The sequence below is a fragment of the Syngnathoides biaculeatus genome, chromosome 19 (genome assembly GCF_019802595.1).
Source record: "Syngnathoides biaculeatus isolate LvHL_M chromosome 19, ASM1980259v1, whole genome shotgun sequence".
NCBI lineage: Eukaryota > Metazoa > Chordata > Actinopteri > Syngnathiformes > Syngnathidae > Syngnathoides > Syngnathoides biaculeatus.
This window is the reverse complement of record NC_084658.1, coordinates 16245113-16265095: the sequence shown is the minus strand read 5'-3', so window position 1 is coordinate 16265095 and position 19983 is coordinate 16245113. Positions and strand designations below refer to the sequence as shown.

Sequence of the window (19983 nt, the reverse complement as noted above, 5' to 3'; positions counted from 1 at the left end):
CTCTTCACAGAAGATAAAGAATATAGCGAGGAGTGTTGCCACATTATCTGCCAATGTGCGTATCTTTGCTATTTGTGTTGAAATATTAATTGCTTCAAAAGTTAGGCCTCAGAACCGATCCCGTCTATGGTCTTTACACCCCACCCCCGTTTGGATATCTCAACAAAGTCGGGCGCCCGCCCCCCGTGTTTATAACATCAGGGAAAAAGTTCAAACCGAGACCATTTCACAGCCAATAATAATATGATACGTCGCTAATTAAATTACCCGCAAACAAGATGTCGCGTAAATTACGGAGCCAGCCATTGCAGGTATAAACAACTAGCAATTATGTACAAAACAACAACATTAAAGTTGTTTTTTTAATAGATTTTGAGTTTGGGAAAAAAAAATGTCAATCTTGTAAATGTGTAATATTAAAAAGAACAAAAAAAAAAAAAGACCAGCCACCAATACAGTTTTAATCTCACGCTCCAACACCTCCAGGGGGGCACGCAGTACAATTTAATCTCTCTTTTTTTTTTTTTTTTACGCTATAATCTGTACATATACTTCAGTACAGACAGTGAGTACTCGTGTTTATGGATTCAACAGTGGGGAGCTGAGTGTTTGATACCCGGCTTTTCATACAACGGCATTATAAAAAAAAATAATAATAATGTAATACAATTATTGGAACCATCAATACGGCACAAAATTGCAATATAACAGGACAGAATTGCGCCACGTACTGCGCATCATTTCTGAAATCAATATTGATCTCATAAGATGACAAAAACATAACAAAATGAATAAATTACAGTGCGCTGTACTCACTAAGGACGAAGGATCGAAAAGTATTCATTTGTTAAGATCACTACAGGAGAGTTTGGCTCTCTGAAGTTGGCAGGAACAGGTTTTGCTCTTACCGACCAATCAGGGGACAGAAAGATGCTCACTGGCCTTGTGAATTTGAAATTGAATCTGTTCAATGAAAATAATTGTTGCTCTAATCAGTTCAATTGCAATTTATTTTGAAAAGCCCGGGCAGATTGGATACGATTGGAGAAAAAAAAAATGACAACAGATTCACGGGACGAGTATTAGACTTGAGGTTGTAAATGTAGGTCAGTGCTGGGTTTTCTAGCGCGTAGGCGTCGACGCTCTGTATGCGCGTCCACCTTTGGAACACAAACGGCGCTTTGATCAATACTTCAATAAGTGTGTGACCTCGGGCTTTAATAGCGGGCTGAGTCACAATGAGCTCCGCGTTTGATTGTCTCGCGCCATCGACTCTCGGGCTAATGGTCATCAGTAAAGCCTCGGCGTCCTCTCAGGAGCGTTTTTCCCGACTCAAACGCCGGCCGGGTGTCACGTCGACGGCGGCAACCCCTCCGTCAGCCGCATCGATTCCCGGCGAGGGGGATCCGAGGATGCTTTTTAGGGCAAAAAGCCGTCCGGGGCGAGGACGGGATGGACGGAAATAAAGTCATCAACCGAGGGACAGAACGCCGCTAATTCAATCCCTCGCCTCCCCCGAGAGAAGACACAAAACAGCGATTGATTTTCTTGAGTGCAGGTTTCCCATCCTCTCAAGTACCGTAATAATCTTTATATCAATTAGTCGTGCCCGCGTTGTAAACTTTTCCCGTTTTTCCCTGAGATGCCAATTTGGTGAGCTGAAAGTGAGCGCATTTAGCTACAAGGACACAACTGAAGAAATTGCCTTCATTGATTATCCGCACGCAGACGATGCATCCCCGTTCCTTCTTTTTGATCAATAGCAACATGTCGACTTGGCCCTTCCGGACAGGTTTTGCCAAGTCTGTTTTGGGATTTCAATTTAGGGTTTAAGTCAGGGTTTGGGGTTTCACAGCAGGGTTTAACATTGCAGTTCCAAGTAAGGCTCCCCCAGATCAGTTTCGATCCAGGTTTAAAGACTGGAACCACGTATAGGGTTTCAAGTTCAGTTCAGGCTTTCAGATGAAGGGTTGAAAACAAGATTTGGGTTGTGAAATTTGACGTTCAAGCAAAGGTTAGCGTGCCAAAGTAGAGTTAAGGTAACCACAAGTTCCTGTTTCCGAACGATTTCGGTTCCTGCTCTTTTGCTAAGATTCTACCTTCAATTACACTCGAGATGGGCAAATCCAAAGAATGATTGATCCATTCCTGATCCATCTCATCGATTACTCGGTGCCGAGATCCCGTCGTCCTCTACTGTCCGCTCTGCCGTTGACGTTTTGAGTCTGCGTAACGTGTTTTAAATCCAGCGGATGTTCTGCGCTTGATGAAAACGCACACGTAATGCTGTTCCCCCTCATTTTTCCCTCCCAGATGCGTCTGGAGGAGGGTCTGGCGTGACAGCCGGCGATGAACAGCGGCTGACTGATTAGATTGGGCGTAGGGCAGCTAGCAAATTGCTAACCCGACGTTCCAGTTGCTCCCCGCGGAGTTTAAGATGCAATCACCTGGCATCAGCACAAAAGACACTCTGACATATTTATGCGGCACAGTGGATATTTTTTTCTCCCTGGTCAATACGGCAGCAATCATAGGCACCCTCATTCCTGCGACAACTGATTGAGGCCAATGTCTAATTTCAAAATATGGTATCAAGCCGTGGCAAGTGTTTTTGAGGTTGCAGGGTTTTCATAACATGTTTTTTTCTGGTGTACAGGCCAGCGACCAGAGACCGTGTATCTTTTCCAATCAGTTTTCAGGGCAGGATTAGAGTTTCAGCGTAGCGTTTGAGGCTACAGTCAGGATTTCCAAGTAAGGTTTCAAACCACCGTTGGGGTTTAACACTAGACATGGAGTTTCCAATTAGGTTTTCAAGCCAGGTTTGTCGTTTTATGATAAGGTCAGGGTTTACAGGTAGAGTTTTAAGACACGGTCAGCGTTTCCAGTCAGCGTGTCAAGTCAACATTAGGATTTCAAAACAAAGTAAGAGCTTCAAAGGAGGTTTTCCTTCCAGAGTAAGGGTTTTTCGAAATAGAGCTAGGTTTTCAAGCCAACTGGGGGATTGGGGTTTCAAGCCAGGGTCAGGTTGTCGTACAAGTGCCTGGCGCTCAAGCCAAGATGAGATACAGTTTCGGGAGTTGGTTTTAAGGCGTGCTGACACGTCAAACAAAGATTAGGGTTCCGAAATCAGCACACGCCGACTCGTGTCTCTCCGAAGTGCAGAACATGCGCAGCGACAACTCGACTAAGCGCAGCGGCCCGTTCGCTTGCAAAAGGAGGGAACACCCCCGTGAAAATAAAAAAAAACAAAAACAAAAAAAGCAGTGCGTATGAAGTCGGCAATCCAGCTGTCACGTCAGACGTTAGCGGGGCGCGTGTCGGATGATTGACAGCCGGGGAACAATGCGGCGGGTGAAGGGGAAACTCGCGGAGGGGGCTTCCCATCTGGGGCAGACACGCGCCGACGGCGCGACAAAAGCCGCCGCTTAAAAGTCCACAGGTTGTTTTTCGTAATCAAATGCAAACACGCGAGCGCCTCCTTTACGGCGCCGTTCCGATTTTAGGCTGGCGACAAAAGGCAAATTTTGTCCCTAATTCGAAATGTATTGAAGAATGAACTGAGTCATAATTAAAACGGATTAGAATTAACTTTAGTGGCATGATACAAACAAAGACGGACTGCATCCAACAAGGTGAGCGAAGGCACGAGTTAAATTGCACGTGCAGTATCATCAGTAGCTTGGTATATGATATAAAGATATGTAATGTGTAATTTATGGCAGATCCACCCGGGATTGATGAAAATCTGTCATTTAGAGGGCAGCTCAACTCCTAATTTAACAGAATTATTTGGCCTTCTGCGATTGGGTGGCAACCAGTTGAGGGTGTACCCCACCAGCTGACCCTTGTGAGGATAAGCGGCTCAGAAAACGATGGGCCGGAGGATAATTTGGCACTTTATATGATATGCAGTCAGAGTTTTGAATTTTTTTCGTGACCGCTGCTGCTCGTCGAATCAAATCGGCGTTGGCCGCAGTGTCCGTCGCCGCGACTTCGACGTCAGCGTTGAACACAGCGACCTTATTCTTAATGACTCGGGGGGTCGTCGCCGAGCTCTCGGGGGGACCGCCTCCGCGTTACGTGAAAAAGGTCATGAAATAAATGAGCCTGCTCAAAACACGGCATGCATCTGTCAGGCTCCGACTAACTGTCAGGACGGGCGAATCTACCTCCAAATATTCTGACGCGGAGTTAAAGCGCGTCGGAAGCACGGCGGGATTAGTCGCCGGCACGGGAAGGGAAAGGCGTTGAAAAGCATCGACGGGATGACTGACAAGCCATCAAGCGGCGCTCCCGACGCCGCACGCCAGCTCCTTGTTGATAAGCCGCGGGCAATTCATCATAGTCAGAACCCGGCGCGTCCCCGGCGCACTCGTAAACTGCATTGCGGTAGCCCGGCAACAAAAGACGGTTTACGGGCGGCGTACGGCTCGTTTGTTCAATTATCGGCTTGGGTCGCCGCCAGCCCGCCGCGCCGACGTCCAATCAAACGCCATTACGCCTTTTAGTGTGCCATCTGATTGGCCAGATGACGGAAGGCTTTGCTAATCGTATTACGCCGCTGTAAATGCAAAGGGCACCCCGCGGAATATGCTAGCTGTCTATCGATCCGTGTACGTCACGTGATGTTTTTATTTCATTAACTTTACACGTTGTACTCGTTTGTTGGGAAGCGTGCACAGAAAACAACTCAAGACTAGAGAGACTCTGTACTACCCGTGGCTTTGCTGATCCGTCTATCATCGAAGATCACGTTATCTCTCTATTTTTGTCCTTTTTTTAATGTCGTTTTAAATAGTATTTATTGCTTTCTCTGGAACCCAAGAGGTGGGAACGTATATTAAAATCAGAAATGGTCAATTTTACTTTCGGCCACCACCGGGAAAATTCCGATTGCTTAACGCGACGCCTCGCGTGCGAAAACCGCGAGAATCGGCCGTTCTCGCTAATAAGCCGCGAATACGGATTTATCGTCTCCCCTTCCAGGCAATCCGCTCGGGGTACACTCCGCGACGACCTCGCGGGCCATTCCCCGTCATAGATGCGGGCGCCGATAGCCATTTTAATAATACTGTTTGTTACTAAGTGCGTCTGAGTCAGCAGGGCATAGCGGCACGCGCTTAATGGGGCGCGATAAATGGCCGCGCGGCGAGGGAAGCGCTAATCACGCCATTAACATTGAACGCCGGCCAAGCGGCGGCGGCCATGTTGGTTTGAAGCGGCCCGGAATTAACGTTGGAGCAAATCGAATTAAGGACGCGCTCCCGACTCTCGTTTATGTATAGCGCGTGTCGCCGCTGTCTTGAGAACCATGTTCCGATTTTATTGTACAATCACTTTAATGTGCGGACGCCGCTGGGGTTAGTCGGAGAATATGAAAATTGTTTATGATGAAAACTGTCAGATGTAGTTCCTTTTTTTTCCATGTGTATTGATGCCAAATTGCATCATAATTGGAATGAATCATAACACATCCTAATTGGAGTGTCAGCCCTTTATCATATTGTTATTGGAGTGAATCGTATCGTGATTGGAGTAAAACTTGAAATATCTTCATTTTAGTGACATGTCGGAATTTTTTATGAATATTGGCAGTGAATCGTGTAGCGTTGCACTTGGATGGAAATGTGTCATATAGTTATTGGAGTGAATCGTATCAAAATCAGAGTGAATGGAATTGAACTCACCGCAGAATAACTGAAAAGAATCAGTTTGCGTCATAATCAGAGAGTTGTTGCGTCATATCGCAATTGGAGGGGATTGCATTTTATCGCAATAATTGGAGTCAGCTGCACGTTGCGCCATTGAAAAGATCCGATGCATATCGCGAATGCATTTTAGCTTTGCTATCATATCGTCGGGCGCGCACTTTCGGCTTCAGTGAGTTGAGATCCGAATCGCGATGTCGTTGGTTGTGGAACCGCTGCCGTCTCCGTCTCGCATAAGGACGATAATCATGTTGACTTGAATATTTCTTTGGGGACAACAAATTTTCCGGTGGCTGCAGTTTGTCATAATGTCGCAAGGCAACTAGACGTGGCCAACGGTTTTTGTTTTTTCATTTCCATCTCGCTGTGCTCTTTCCTCCAGGTGCAGCCGTCGCCCGGGAGCGCTTCATCGATCCCGACCGCCGTTTTCTTCTTATTGACCGGCATGACAACGTCTGCAGCTGCCTGTCACTCACTCGCCGGGAACTTTTGATTCCTCCAGAGCCTCCGCTACTAGTACCCGTCACGGGAGAAAAAATGCCGGCGTCTACAGGATGTTCCAGTAAGACAACTTGTTTGTTTCCTGAACAATCACTCGAAAGAATTATAATCGATGCGTGATGTGAAGCTTTTGCAACTAAGCTTTTGAATTTCTTCGGATACATTTTTTTTTTTCTCGCCACCACGGCCAATTTCCGGCCTGCCTCGAGCCCTGAAACCGCTAACTTCACGAGAACTGTTATTATCCAACCAAGGTTACACTAGTTGGATTATGGATTAACTGCAGCTGCGGTATTGATGTATCGGGAAAAACTTTTCAAATTGTACGCAGATTTGATCCCACGGCTTCCAAAATGAAAAGAGGAAAAAAATGGTTTGGTTTGAGCCGGTGGGGTTGGGGCTGGGGGGTGAATAGGAAAAAAATGCTGGATAAACGTACGATGGAAAGAAACACCACCAGCGTGCAAAGCAACAGGTAGGCTTGGAAAAAATATAATGAAATGACATTTAATTTATCCAAATGATTTGGAAATGGTAAAATAATGTTGGACTTGACTGACTTTAACAAGTTCCGAAAACAGATGGATGGACGACGTACACTCGACCTTTCGAATCCCCGCCTGATGTGTTCAAACTTGTATTTACAGTGACGCCAACGATAGCGTTCTCGTCTTTCTTTGAAGATAAACTTGCTCATAACCAGTAATAAAATCAAAATGCTTGCAGCATGTGAAGCAGTCTTGCACAAAATTGTCTGGTAAGAAGATGATTTTGGGCATTTGCGTTGTGGCGGTTACAAAATTAAAATACACATGACAATCTTCATTATTGAGGGAAAAAACTTGTTCCACGCATTCTAGATCTGTCCGTCCAGATCAAAATAGGCCCGATCGACTCTGATTGACGGCGGGGGGTGTAAATTCCTTCCCGGCAGTGGAAGTAAGGCCGCATGAATGTATTGAAGGCGCTCCGGTGAGTTCTCGTCGCTTTGGGTATTCCGCCGTGTTTGCCTGGGAGCGCAAAGCCGAGGCGCTCTTTGCATAAACTCCCTTTGATTGACTGCCGATGCATCCTTTGGAGATCACCGGGGGTAAAACACTGGATAATAGACACTTTTCATATTGACAGCTAACCAATAATTTGAATTCTGTCCACTCCAGAATTCCGGAGGTGAGTAAACAAGGCTCTCCGCAGAGTGCTCGGCTGAATGAAATCACATTTAAAAAAAAAAAAAAAAAAAAGCTTGACAACATTAGCTTTCTTTTGTGCTATATTTGCAGTTCAAGACGCTCTAAAAGTGCCCGCTGATGAAATATTCATTATTCTCTCTTTCCCACGTCGAGTTCAGCCCGCATTTGAACAGAAATGCGAGTCCTCGCGTCGTGTCGGGATATTTATCGCTTTTGCACGTGGAACATGTAGAGAGGTTTTTCCCTCGAGTGGAATTCTTTTCCTCGCCGGATTGATGACGGTAACTAATGATCACCAAGGAACCATCCTGAACTACTGGGAGTAATGTTTCATCCGGATCTGGAATAGACTCAAACTCGAGCCTCGCTCGGACGGATTTGATTGAATTAGCGTAAATGAAGAAACCGGCATTCAGTTCCACGGATGTGCTTTCATTTGCTTTGAACCGTTGTTGCTTTCGGGCCGAGCCATAGCTTCGTGTCCAGTAATTTCACTTGGATCCGGTATGTATTTTAAAAAGTAAGAGCAGAAGAAAGGTGACTTGTCTTTCCTAGTACATTTTCTGCTGAGCTCCTAATATACGAATATCTAAATACACAGCAATTGCTGTTCATTCTGAAGCCTGCAAACACACAAACGTTTGTGCGATTTCAAAAAAGTCCAAATAAAGCCGACCCGCAAGAGTAACCCTGCAACTAGGATTTCCAATCCGAAGAAGACTTTTCAACTCAAAGTAAAGAGTCTTCTTCTTCTTCTTTAAAAAAAAAAAAAAAAAAAAGAATCCAGTTGCCTCCATTCATCTTTTAGAGTACCATGACGTGGATGACTCAGCATCCCAACCGGACTTTCCTTATCATGCGTGGTGTACTCAAGGCGACCGACGCACCACGTCATACTCTTAACGTTTTGTCCACCCGCAATCGAGGTTTTGGCAAAGTACCTTGACTGGTCTGGTCAACAGGATTCTGGAAAGAACAAAAAACTCGGTTTGTCCATTCTTCTACTTGCCTTTGCTTTGGTGGTAAAAGCCTCAGAGGACACTTTTCAAGAACTCTTTCACTATTCTAATCTTCCATGCGATGATAAGGGAGTTTCGGACACTGCACACGTAGACAAAGTAGGATACGGTACTACTTTTATTGTAAATATGAAGCATTTTTGACAAGGGACAGCTTTTGAGCCGATCTGTAGAAAGAGCTTGACTCTTAACAGATTTCACACCACACGATCATCTATCAGATCCAATCTGGCAATCCGCTAACTTGGGCGGAAAGTTTGAACCCCCCCTTGAAAGAAGCACAATCATTGCTTCCGAGACTAAAAGACAACACAAATCCACTGGTACCTGCCTCGATGAATTAGATTTTTTTTTTTTTTTACCTCCGTTGCAAAGTCCGGTAACAAATCAAAGCAGGTCCGCCTCGGATTGTTTCTTCTACCCTCCAATATTCCAAAGAAATCGAAAGTCGAAATGGACAAGCAAGCGTGTGGAAGGTGCGATGTCAAGTGTAGAATGTCCTGCCCGCCCCCCAACCTTAAATAATGAAACAGTCGAGGGCTTATGGGAGCTGGTGCAGCTTGATATCGGAATGTCACCCACTCCTCTCAAACCCTCAGAGGTAGAAAACCAAAACGAGAAACGATTGTCGCTACCTTACCCGTTAATTAGTCCGTGAAAAGTCGCACATGCACACATGCCAATAAGCAGTAGCCACGCAAGTGTTAGATTGCTTTGTTGTTGCATCACTTGGCTCTCCCGCTCGGCGTGTGTGTTGTTTATTCCTTCATTTATTTAGCAGCTCCTTGGATGCGGCTTCAAAGGGAATACAAAAGCTACCGGGTTCTTTTAGTATGCGAGGATCCAAGCAGGTGGCTGCGCACAAAAACCACCTCCAATGCTGCTAAAAAAAAAAAAAAAAAAACACACATGTGGACAGCGGTGTCCAAAGGTGTTGGGATTACACTTTTGTACAAAAAAAAAAAACATGGAAGGTGTTAAAGGGAAGATTTGAGAAGAAAAGCAGACCCTGACGGTACTCTCGGCATGTACGTTCACTTCTGTGAACTACAACGCTGGAGGGAAATAGATTTTGTTTGCGCTGGATTTTAGTTTCATTTAACACGTATTCCCTTAATGGCGTGCAACCGCAGGGGCAGAGGCTGCAGGGTTAGGCAAGGGTTGGCAATATCAGACTAACAAATCTGCTCCCTTGCTTTGACGACGGTAATCGTACAGGGTGCAATAATAAACACATATTGGGCAGAAAACATCTTGAAGATATGCTTAAATTCGCTTAAATGTGCAATTCTACACATGGTAGTGGCATCGGAATATCTTCGAAGTAAACCAACTAGAGAAGCTGTAGTCGTACACTCGTCTGACTGCGGTGCAGGCGGTGAGGGGTTCAATTCCAGTTGCCGCTCAGCGATGGTGTCTACCTGCGCCCTGCGACTGACTGGTGACCAGTTCACGGTGCGGGGTGCCTTTCGCCTGATGCCAGGCGGGATCAGTCGGCTCCAGCGCCCTGCAACCCTTCCGGGATTGGCGCTGTCGAGAACGGAATTTACTATTTAACTGCACATCAAATATACATGGCATTATGAAATATGACGACAAGATTAAGCCCACTTGCTGTTTTACTCTTTGATCAGAACTCGCAGCTGTATCCTCGTCATTGTGCATACTTTTCTTCATATTTAAGATGATTCATTAGGGTTCGTCATATGCACATTGTAAAACGTTTACAATTATTGTAAAGGACAAGGAAAAGCTTTAATATTGGATGCTCGTGTATCTATAGCGTTTTGTAAGATAGAACGAAAGCTCAAAATCTCGACCCCTTGTGCCAACGTCCGATGCTCATGTCTTCCAATATCAATATTTTATCGCAATTGTACGGGTTCCACTGAGCTGTCAGCGAGCGGAAGCTCCATTTAGTTCTTAACGTGAGACCATACGCCAGTCCACTACATCAAAGATCTCAAGAAAACGGCTGTAAAACGTCAAGAAAGGCTGATTTAGGTCTGTGATTTTCATGGGTAATAGATATGGCCCATAAAGGCGGCGGAACTGCTCGATTACAAGCCCAGCATGTAATTGTTCCTGCGTTTGCTCCAAAGCTATAAATTGCTCGGACAAAAAAACGCGGCGCTGGCTCGCATGGCGCCCAACTGGATGGAAATCGATGCGCGTGTGTAAATGTGAGATGGCGACTTGTGTAGCCAAATGTAGGGGGGGAAAACAATGGGACAAAAATGACCTTTGGAGGCCAAAGCAAAGAGGTTTTGCTAGCGCGGCCACCGTGACAGGTGTCGTGCGCTATCGCAGAGCTGCTAAATGATTAATCATAGCCTGTGGCTTGAGGTGCGATGAGGCCGCCGGGGGACGTTTATTGGCCGTTTCTCCGGACCCCCGCAATTCGCAGCACCTGCGGCGAGTGCCGGTTGCCAGAGAACGCCGTCAACACCGCCAACCCGCGCCGCCGCCCTCCGCAAAGCGAAGCGCTTCTGGCCACTGAACACATCTGCTCGTTCCGCGCGCGAGCATCATCCATTGCTCATGTGCAATTAGGCATCAAAGATTTCAAATCTGGTCGCATCGTGCCGCTTTTTTTTTTTTCTTTTTCTGTCTTTGTGCAGCCGCTTGGAGGTACATAAAAGCCACCGCGCACGTCAGCAGGAAAGCATCATTGTCGCACGTACAGTATGTAACACCGTGTTTGTTGTTGCATGAGCCAGAGAAACAATTGTTTTAATATCTGGTTTTATGTATTCTATCCCCCCCCACCCCCCCCAAAAAAAAAAATGATAAAATGTTGTCTTTGGACTGCCACCAATGTTTGTCCACACTCTCATCTGGCAATCACTAAAGCAGCTTTAGCACTCTGATGATCTCCCCTTGTAATGTTTCACCTCCGCACTGAAACGTGAGCGCTATAGCGCGCCGCGTAAAGCCGCGCGTCGGACACGATCAATCCTCTTGTCGCGCGGCGCTGCGGCGGCGCATCCATCACGTTCCGCGCAAGGCCAGGCGCTAATGACGGGATCTTTCGACCGGCTAAAGTGTTGCTTGCCTGTAGAGTTCTGCTCGCGTTGCGTCAACATTCGACATTTGTGTATGCTTGTATTTTCCTTTTTTTTTTTTTTTTTTTGTACGCTGCATTTTCATTCAGCGTGCTGAGCATGAAAGCCGGAGGGAAATCAGGGTAAGCATTCCCCTCACCACTTTAATAGGTAGAACGCCACCCAAGCATTCAGCCTCGTTCTTTGGGCTGTAAACACATGTCAAGGCCATTACTGCCAATATCGCCTAAAAAAAACAACAACAAAAAAAAGCCATTTCATAACACTTATTTATCCTGCTCTCCCACATCGCATTCAAGGCACAAACAAAGAAGACATGTTTCATTATAGAAAACCTCTTAGAGGAACATGATTTGTTTACTCACTGTAATCTGTGTGCACATTGACCCCTGACAATTCCGCTCCCGTACAAACTACATTTATTCTCAACGGCTTTGCCAGTGTATGAAATGGAATGGATGGAAAACCAAAAAAAAAAAGACTGCCCAACACATCAGCTGAAGTAAACTGTGAGCGTTCGGGAAAGGAGTGTTATTGCGGTGTGGCCGCAATTGCCTTCTGGACTTACGTTAACGGTAAACGAATGCTAACCAAGACTCAGCCAGCTGTGCAGCAAATCATCGTCTTGGTTTACCAGAAGACTCTGCGCTTATGCGTTCCTCTTCCAGGTCTTTACTTTCAATCAGGTCAATAGTTCATGACAATTCTGTTCCCGTTATGAACCACTTCTTCAGTGTAAGAAAAGTGAGGCAAAGTAAAAGGGGAGGTTTTCGGAGTAGGAATGTTAGCATGGTGTGCAAAGTAAGCACCATTTGACTTCAGTCCTAGTAATTACATTTATGGAAGTCAAGAATTTAGTTTTGCTCATTTACCAACTGCATTTATTTTCAACGGAAGGGTTTAGGCCAAGGTGCGTTCTTGTATTTGTTGTACAAAGTATTTACGACAGACCTTCTTTACTACAGGAACAGTGAATGAATGCTAACCAAGATTGAACGGTCATCTTAGTTTACCGGAGGACCGCCAGAAACATTGTTCAACTCTGAGAATATGACCGGAGGATGTCCATTTGCCGTTTCTGCGTGTCTACCATATGCATTAACGTCATAATAAGACCTCGAGGGGTGGTGGCTATCATGGACTGGAGAGTGGGGGTGTCATTCTTAAAGCGGAATGTTTACCTAGGCTGGAGTCAGATTAGAATCAAGACCTTCTGTACGACAGGAACAGTGAACAGTGGCGTCAAATCAGAATAAAACTAATCGGGTTGACTCCATGTGGACACTTTAGCACAACAGCAATCGATTGCTTTCCACTTGGTTTCATTAAAATGAATTCATACATCATAGTTTAATTTATCCCTGGCATTTGCGCTGCAGTTCCAAGTACAGTGATTCACAATGGCTCCTCTAGCGTAAGAAATGTCGGCCAGCGCAAACTGTGAGAGTTTAGGGGAAGGGGTGTGGCTGTGGGTGTACAAAGTATTCGCAACTAGCCTTCTGTACTCCGTGGATAGTTGATGAGTGCTGACCAAGACCCAAGTTTTCTTAGTGTCATCTTGGTTTACCGGAGGAATCTAGTCCTATTTCTTTAGCTAATAAGTATGCCGATTTAGAGCTTCTGTCACGGATGAGACTCGGGGGTGGACCCAAATGCACGACTCAGGTGAGAGGTAAGCAGTGCGGAATAAGCCTTTATTCGTTCCAATGTCGGTTACCAGGGAGTCAGTCCAAACAAGCAGCAAGATCAGTAACGGCAGGCTTACGGGGTAGGTCGGGAGACAGGCGTTGGTCGGTACACGGGAGGTCGACGTCAGGAGTACGGTAGTGCGGGAACGAGGCATGAGAGGCAACGATCTAGCAGAGTCTCTGTCGTCCCCCGGGTCCTATATGTACTGGGTCACGCCCAGCCCTGGCTGGAATCCAGGATCATGACAGCTTCTGCGCACCCACCGTATCCAGATCGAGATTTCCCAAACCCGTTTGCCGGAAATATCGCCACAATCTTCTGGACCTGTTAAGTTGAACACACGGCTATGAATCTGTTGTGTGAAAGGCAACAGGTGGAAATCCAGGTCGACTGTACCTTCTGCCATCTAGTGGAAGATCGTTTAGTCGTTCACCATGTCATTGCACGGCCCCAGCAAACGGTAATGTGGCTTTTTCTGTGGTCGGGAATACTAGTACAGACCAGCGGAGGATGCGGTTGGTCGCAGAAAGGCGGCGCCACCTTCAAAGCAGAATGTTTACCGGTGCTATAAACGCCTCCGCCCCCTCCCATAGGTTCCCTCCTCGTGGACGTGTTGAATTTGGCACGAATGCATCCGATTTCTCCTCTCGCTTTCATTGAGGTTAATAGTTTCCAGACACAGACACCATTAAATTAATTAAAAGCAAAATGGAGCCGGCGCATAACAGAGACGGATGGTCGGTCCGGCAAAGGAAAAAAAAACGATATTTACAGGTAACTTAATTACGTTCACCAAATAAAACACATCTAGGTCACAAAGAGGAGAATTCTAAATAGGCAATTAAGCCAGTAGTAAGAGCCTTAATAAGGGAGGCAAAGTACATAAAATGAAGGGAAGTGAGCGAGTGTCAGTGCAAACGACTTTGCCTAACACCATTCATCATGGGACTAAGTGCTGAGATGGTGTCGGGCTTCTAAATTCTAACAGCATTAATCCCAGATAGCAGGGCTCATAGCAGGCAAAAATCAATAATGGCAATAATAAGTCATCTATCTGGAAGCCATCCAAATCCTGACTGGCTAATTACGCTTCCCTCATGAATATGCCCCGAGGTTCTTAGCGGCGGGAGGAGAAGAGGAGCGCGGCAGGGGTGCGCCCAAAGACGAAAGGGAGGGCAACAATAGCGCCGTCGCTCATCCAAATAGCTTTTCCCCCCCTCGCCTGTCCTGGCTCTTGATCACGCCGGCGTCACCTTAGGGGACAGACGCTGGACGTCAGCGTCTGCGAGGGCGACACCGCCGCATTCGTTCTATCAGGCGGCTTTTTGTCTTCAGATGTCTGACGCCGGGGATGGAGTGCGATCCCGTGACGGGACTGGACTAAACTATGCCCAGGTCTGAACCGAGATTTGAAAGGATTTGAATCCTCCTCCTAGATTGAATGAAACGAGGTTCAAAATTTTCAGCGAATAATACAGGAGGATTTCAACAATGGCAGAAACGTTTGGTTCAAGACTTAACCAAGGTCCAAAACTCAAATAGGACACCAGTTTTTCATCCAAGATTCAAACAAGGCCCCCGACTCTTGCTCCAAAAACTAACAAAGCTCAAAAACCTCCAAGACTCAAACAGGTTAAGACAGAACATGTGAAAAGATGTCGAACAAGGGTTAAGGTTTCAAAGTCGGGTTTTGTATTTCAAATCAGGGTTTCAATGAAGATTTGGGTTTCCGGCTGATGTTCCAGCTCCAGTAACAGTTTTGAAGTACTTCTTCTTTTGAAGTACTACTTTGAAGTACCATTTAAACAATGGTTAGGGGATCAACACAAGGCTGCAAGCTTGATCCGCAATTTCGAACAAGGTCTAGAGTTTCAAGTTAGGGTTTCGAATAAGGGATTCAAGGCAGCGCTAGTTTTTTCCCCCCTTTTCTCTCTGAGAATGTTCTGCGAAAGCACTGCCAGCTTTAACCTAATTCTATCCTTTAAGATGAGTATCCCCCCTTAACTTTAAAAAAAAAAAAAAAACGCTTCCTTCCCAGAAGTTTGATCCCTCAGGGCCCGGGTGCCCAAATTGCCACCCGCCTCAAGCTCGAGGTGCACTCACTGGTTTCGTTGGCGAAAGGACACTTAAGGAATAAGAAGCACGGAGTGGATTGCGTCCAAGTATTTTCACGTCATCGCAGAGCTCTTTATGCTATTGCCGGAATCCGTCATCTATAAAATATGAAGAGTAACCGTGCACTATAGCTGTCAAATAAACATTTGGAGTGGACTCGACCCCGTTTCACTGGACTCGCCCTCCCCTTAGCGCTGGGCACTTGATGATATTATAGCGTCGGCGGGGCCGATACCGCCTCGTCTCAGTCGGGAGAACAATGATAACGCCGGCACCGCGCTACAAGTAACCTTTTGTAAAGGTCGCGTATAATCATGAAAAAGGTTCAGCCGTGACTTAATGGAAACGGTTCACATCGGCGGCAGGGGCCGAGGATGGCGGCGGCGCGTTAGCGCTTGGCGCGGACGAACTGGAAAAAACAGTCATCCATCAGCGCGTCGACAGAATTCGTATCGCTTTAATAACCGACGCGCTAAACAACCCGCTGATGTTTTTGTGCGTCAGTTCGGGGCGGTGGTGTGGACCCACCAAAAACAAACAAGATTCAACTCAGTTTGCGATTAAACCGATGACCGAATCGTAATCAGAGGCATTTATGAATTGGAAATGATGTCCCGTTTTTTTTTTTTTTATAAATTGACAATTTAATTCGGTAATTAATTGAATCCAGACGGAGAGCAGCGGAATACAAACATCTGATTTTTGACATTGACATCGGAACAGAAAGTGCAAAGACGCTAAACCACATGCTGCATCATAAAGACACCTCAAATATGTCAATTATTATGATAAATGAATATGTATCCTGTTGTGATGTTTTCCCCACTTCTTTTCACCAGAAGGTCACCAAAAAGGTCAAATTCTGAATGTACATTGCGCCTTGAGTGGACACGTACCGGATGTAGCGTGCACTGAAATTTTGTTTGTTCCCATAAGTGTAATTATATATAATAATGCAGATACTTATTTTGGGTACCACTGGTTGTCACGGCAGCGAACAAGCCCTAACACGAAGGTAACATTCTTCTGGCGCAGCGAAAGCGTATTTTGAGCTGACTACCTCTCGCACTGGCGGCGCTTGCTCGTGGGAAATGTTCTTTTCTTATCACGCTTAGAGGAACATAATGCTGATATCGCGTTTGTTGTGCAATCTGTTTTTTTTTTTTTTTTTTTTTGCGTTTTCAATTCACGTCCGTGTTAGGCAGTCGCCTCCGCCTGTGCTCACATCTGTGAACTCGGAGCGTTTGAGGGAGGAATCGCAACGCTTCAATTTCCGTGACCCGACGCGGCCCGGTGACAACTATATTTGACTCCTCGTCGTGTTTTCAAAACAATTCCAAACCTTTTCAAGTGTTATCAAATCCTTTTTTTTTTTTTTTTTTTTTTTTGCTGTTTACAAACGTGCTCAGTTTGTCTGACTCCGTCCGACGAATAGACGTAGACAAATAAAGGTGAGTTTTTGACTCATTACTTAAGTGCACGTTGAAGCTTCACGCGTGCGCAACAAAACGGCGCCCCCGGTGCGCTGGAGGAGAACCATCTGATACAATAAAGCAGCGGAGAAAATGTAATCGGCGGCGCCAGATTGAGTCCAAAGAATTCCCGATCTGTTTTTGTCCTCTGCCGCATTACATTTTGTCAGGTGGACAAAGTTGTCAATCAGGCCGGCAAACCTATTTTACGTTGTCAATAGGACGGAGGAGCGACCGCTCGCTCCTTCAATAGAGGCTGAGAGATTAAAGTAGGCCAAGCAGAGAGGAAGGTAATTTTCTGGGCTGATGTATTGACACTAAGACTCGATCATCTGCCCGCATTGTATTTCTGATCTGCTCCCGGAGAGACGCCGCCGGAGGAAGGAACGCCGCCGCCGCTCCTCCGACTCATTTCTGCAGCCGCGGCTCCTTCTCTCCCTCCGTAATGACAAGGTAGAGGAGATTACTGAGGTGTTTGCGTGGATTAAAACACAAATTCGTGTTCACTTGGGCTTTGAATAATGCACATTGGGAATCAGCATTCAAATGACTTCCTTTCTTGCGCGCCTCTGGGATTTGCTCGCTTGTTTTCCCCGAGACGCGCGTTTTCCACGTCGGCCGGGTGAGTCGGGTGTCGACTGGCCTTGCCGGGGCTATTCGCGCGTTGGCCGATTTTGTTTTTGCCGCGGAGCCTTTCCTGATCTGGGGAAGCGCCAAAGCCGTGACTGATTAAAAAAAAAAAAAAAGCGGTAATCGGTGTCAAGGAAGTTAAACTGACACAGCTCAGCTACTACTGACGCAGAAAAGAAAACGAAAATCAACATTGTAAGGATTTTCCAACCCTATAATATAATTTCATCCAACAAAAGTCCATGAAGGCTAAAATTAGACGTTACGGTAAATGTAAACGGTAAAAACAGATCCAAACAACCCTCGCGGGCGTATTTTATCTCTGCTTTGTGCGAACAACGACAATTACCCGAATGAGATTTTAGCTCTACCCGTGCAGAAAAATCCAAGAACGGTGTAAAAAAAAAATCCAAATATTTAGCTGAGCAGGCTGCACGAAAACCCTCTCGGAGGCGGTTGAAGCCGTTTGCTGCGTAAGGGGTTAAGAGGCCTAAGAGGAGCGTTAAGTATTCATGACATGAATATTCCATCAAAAGTGTCCAGAAACTGCGCCATGACAAGCTTTTAAATAGCAGAACTTGCAAGCGGAGCATGTTGAGTCAAAGGCTGCTCTAATCTATTCTGCTTCCGATAGGTGAACAAAAGTATCACTACTGTACTCTATTACTGTCGGCCATTTAATGATCATGTCAGCGTTTCCGTTCAAAGGCCTCCCCTTCTCATCCCCTTATTTGAATTCCCTTGAACTAGAAAATGGATCTGCCCCCCTCCCGCCGTCTACTGAGGGAGCGTAACTGGATCCGAGAAGTGCTTTCGGACGGGAATTTTGATTAAGGACATAAAAAGAAGAAGAATTCCCGCGAAAGGAGGCCGGCCTTCGGGAAACTGTTCCCGAGAAGGGAAAGCGGTAACCGCCCGAGCGTTTGTTCTCGGCGGTTGGCCGGATGGCGACGAGGACGCCGATCACGCGAAAGTGGCGTCCACCTGAATGTATGTATTTCGAAAAAGAAAAGAAAAGAAAGAAAAAGGTCCCAGAAGGATATCGGTTCAATAAATGGCCTTGGCGAGGATTAGCTCATCCGGTCCGTGGATGTTTTTCCCCCCTTCCCCCTTTGCGTTTGCGAGTTTTGATCAGCAGCAAATTAAACGGCCGCTTTTATCTCTCTCCTCGTCGTCCTCGTCGGCGGTAACCTTGAATGTCTTCCCATTACGTAGCCGACTCCCGACAAGTATCCGTTTTAGCCCCGGGGAGCCCGAGATAATGAATCGAATGTTGCCTTTATCCACGATCCCCAGCCACGATAGCTGCGGATTGAAAGTGGGAAGCTCCGGGGAGGGGCGGCGGCGGCGGCGGCTGCGGCGGGGGGAAAATTGTGCAGTGGGAGGTCACCGAAACGGTTGTGGTCATCTCCCGCGTATTACAGCTTTATTGTAAACCTTCAACACACACCCCAAAACGACCATTCCTAAACACTTTTCCAGCTCATCTGGAAATTCAGATGATTTTGAAAATTGCACCAGAAGTGCAAGGATTCTGGAAGATAGTAGATCTTGTCTGTAAAAATAACTGCCACTACACGGCTACGGTTTTCCTTTCAGCAGTTTGGTTCCGCAGAGGTAAAAAAAAAAAAACTCTTATATAGTAAATGTTGAGTAGACGGGGCTTTCACTCTACGATATTTACGTCGCTCGCTCAATTGGTCGCGGCTGTAAACATCCCGTCCAAAGCTAAACTAATATTTCTGATTTAGGGCGTTTGCGTTTGGCTCGTTAATACCCCGCTCCCGGCGGCTCAAGGCCTCATCATTAAACTAGGAAGAGTTACGTCCCCCGTCGCTAATGCGGCGCCGCTAAACATCCTGATTGAAGCGTTTTTTTACGTACGCTCATAGAAGCCACATTAGCGTCTCTTTCGGCGAGGCTCATCAGAACCGCGCTATCGATTGGCGCCCGGGCTGGGCGTAAACACTTGATTTAGGGCAACGAGAAGTCCAGAAAGTCATAAAAGCGTCAGGGGTCCGAGCATCGGGAGGAGTCCATCATGTGCGTTCAATTTATTATGTACGCGCTCGGGATCGCGCCGCGCACGCGACGCATCGCTAAGTGAGTCGCCGCGCCGAGGACTGCAAGCGCTGCACATTGGATCGCAATTCGGGAGGGAATTTACATCTCGGCCATGCAATATTTAAAACTTGACTTTTTCAGATGGAGGTTATCAAGGGGGCAATGTACACGCCCGCTGCATAATTAGCTTCCGCGAGCTTTCGCGCTCGGGCTAGTTGTCGTTTTCACATCCGATATACGCGGTTGGTCACAAGCGTTTGCGCCGGCGTCGCAGTAAAATATAACCAAAAAGACGCGCAAATACAAATGATTTCAATCCCATAGATATTTGCAATCACAGTTTCGAAGCGAAGAAGTGAAGTTTTGGAAAGAAACGCCACATTTCTCCGCGAAGCAAAAACATTCAACCAGATATGACGTGCTCGACGGGGTCTAAGTTCGGAGATGGATTTGCGTGAATCTTCTTCTTCTTCTTCTTTTTCTTTTCCTTTCGGCTTGTCCCGTTAGGGGTCGCCACAGCGTGTCATCTT

General features: G+C 46.3%; 1 long non-coding RNA gene across 1 annotated transcript in view; it reads left to right on the top strand.

Moving 5' to 3' along the window:
* Positions 1–19983, top strand: part of LOC133492841 (uncharacterized) — a 161407-nt gene that overhangs the window by 49806 nt on the left and 91618 nt on the right. The window contains exon 4 of the long non-coding RNA XR_009792764.1: positions 6091–6270. This is a non-coding gene — a long non-coding RNA (uncharacterized LOC133492841). The remainder of the gene's footprint in view (positions 1–6090; positions 6271–19983) is intronic.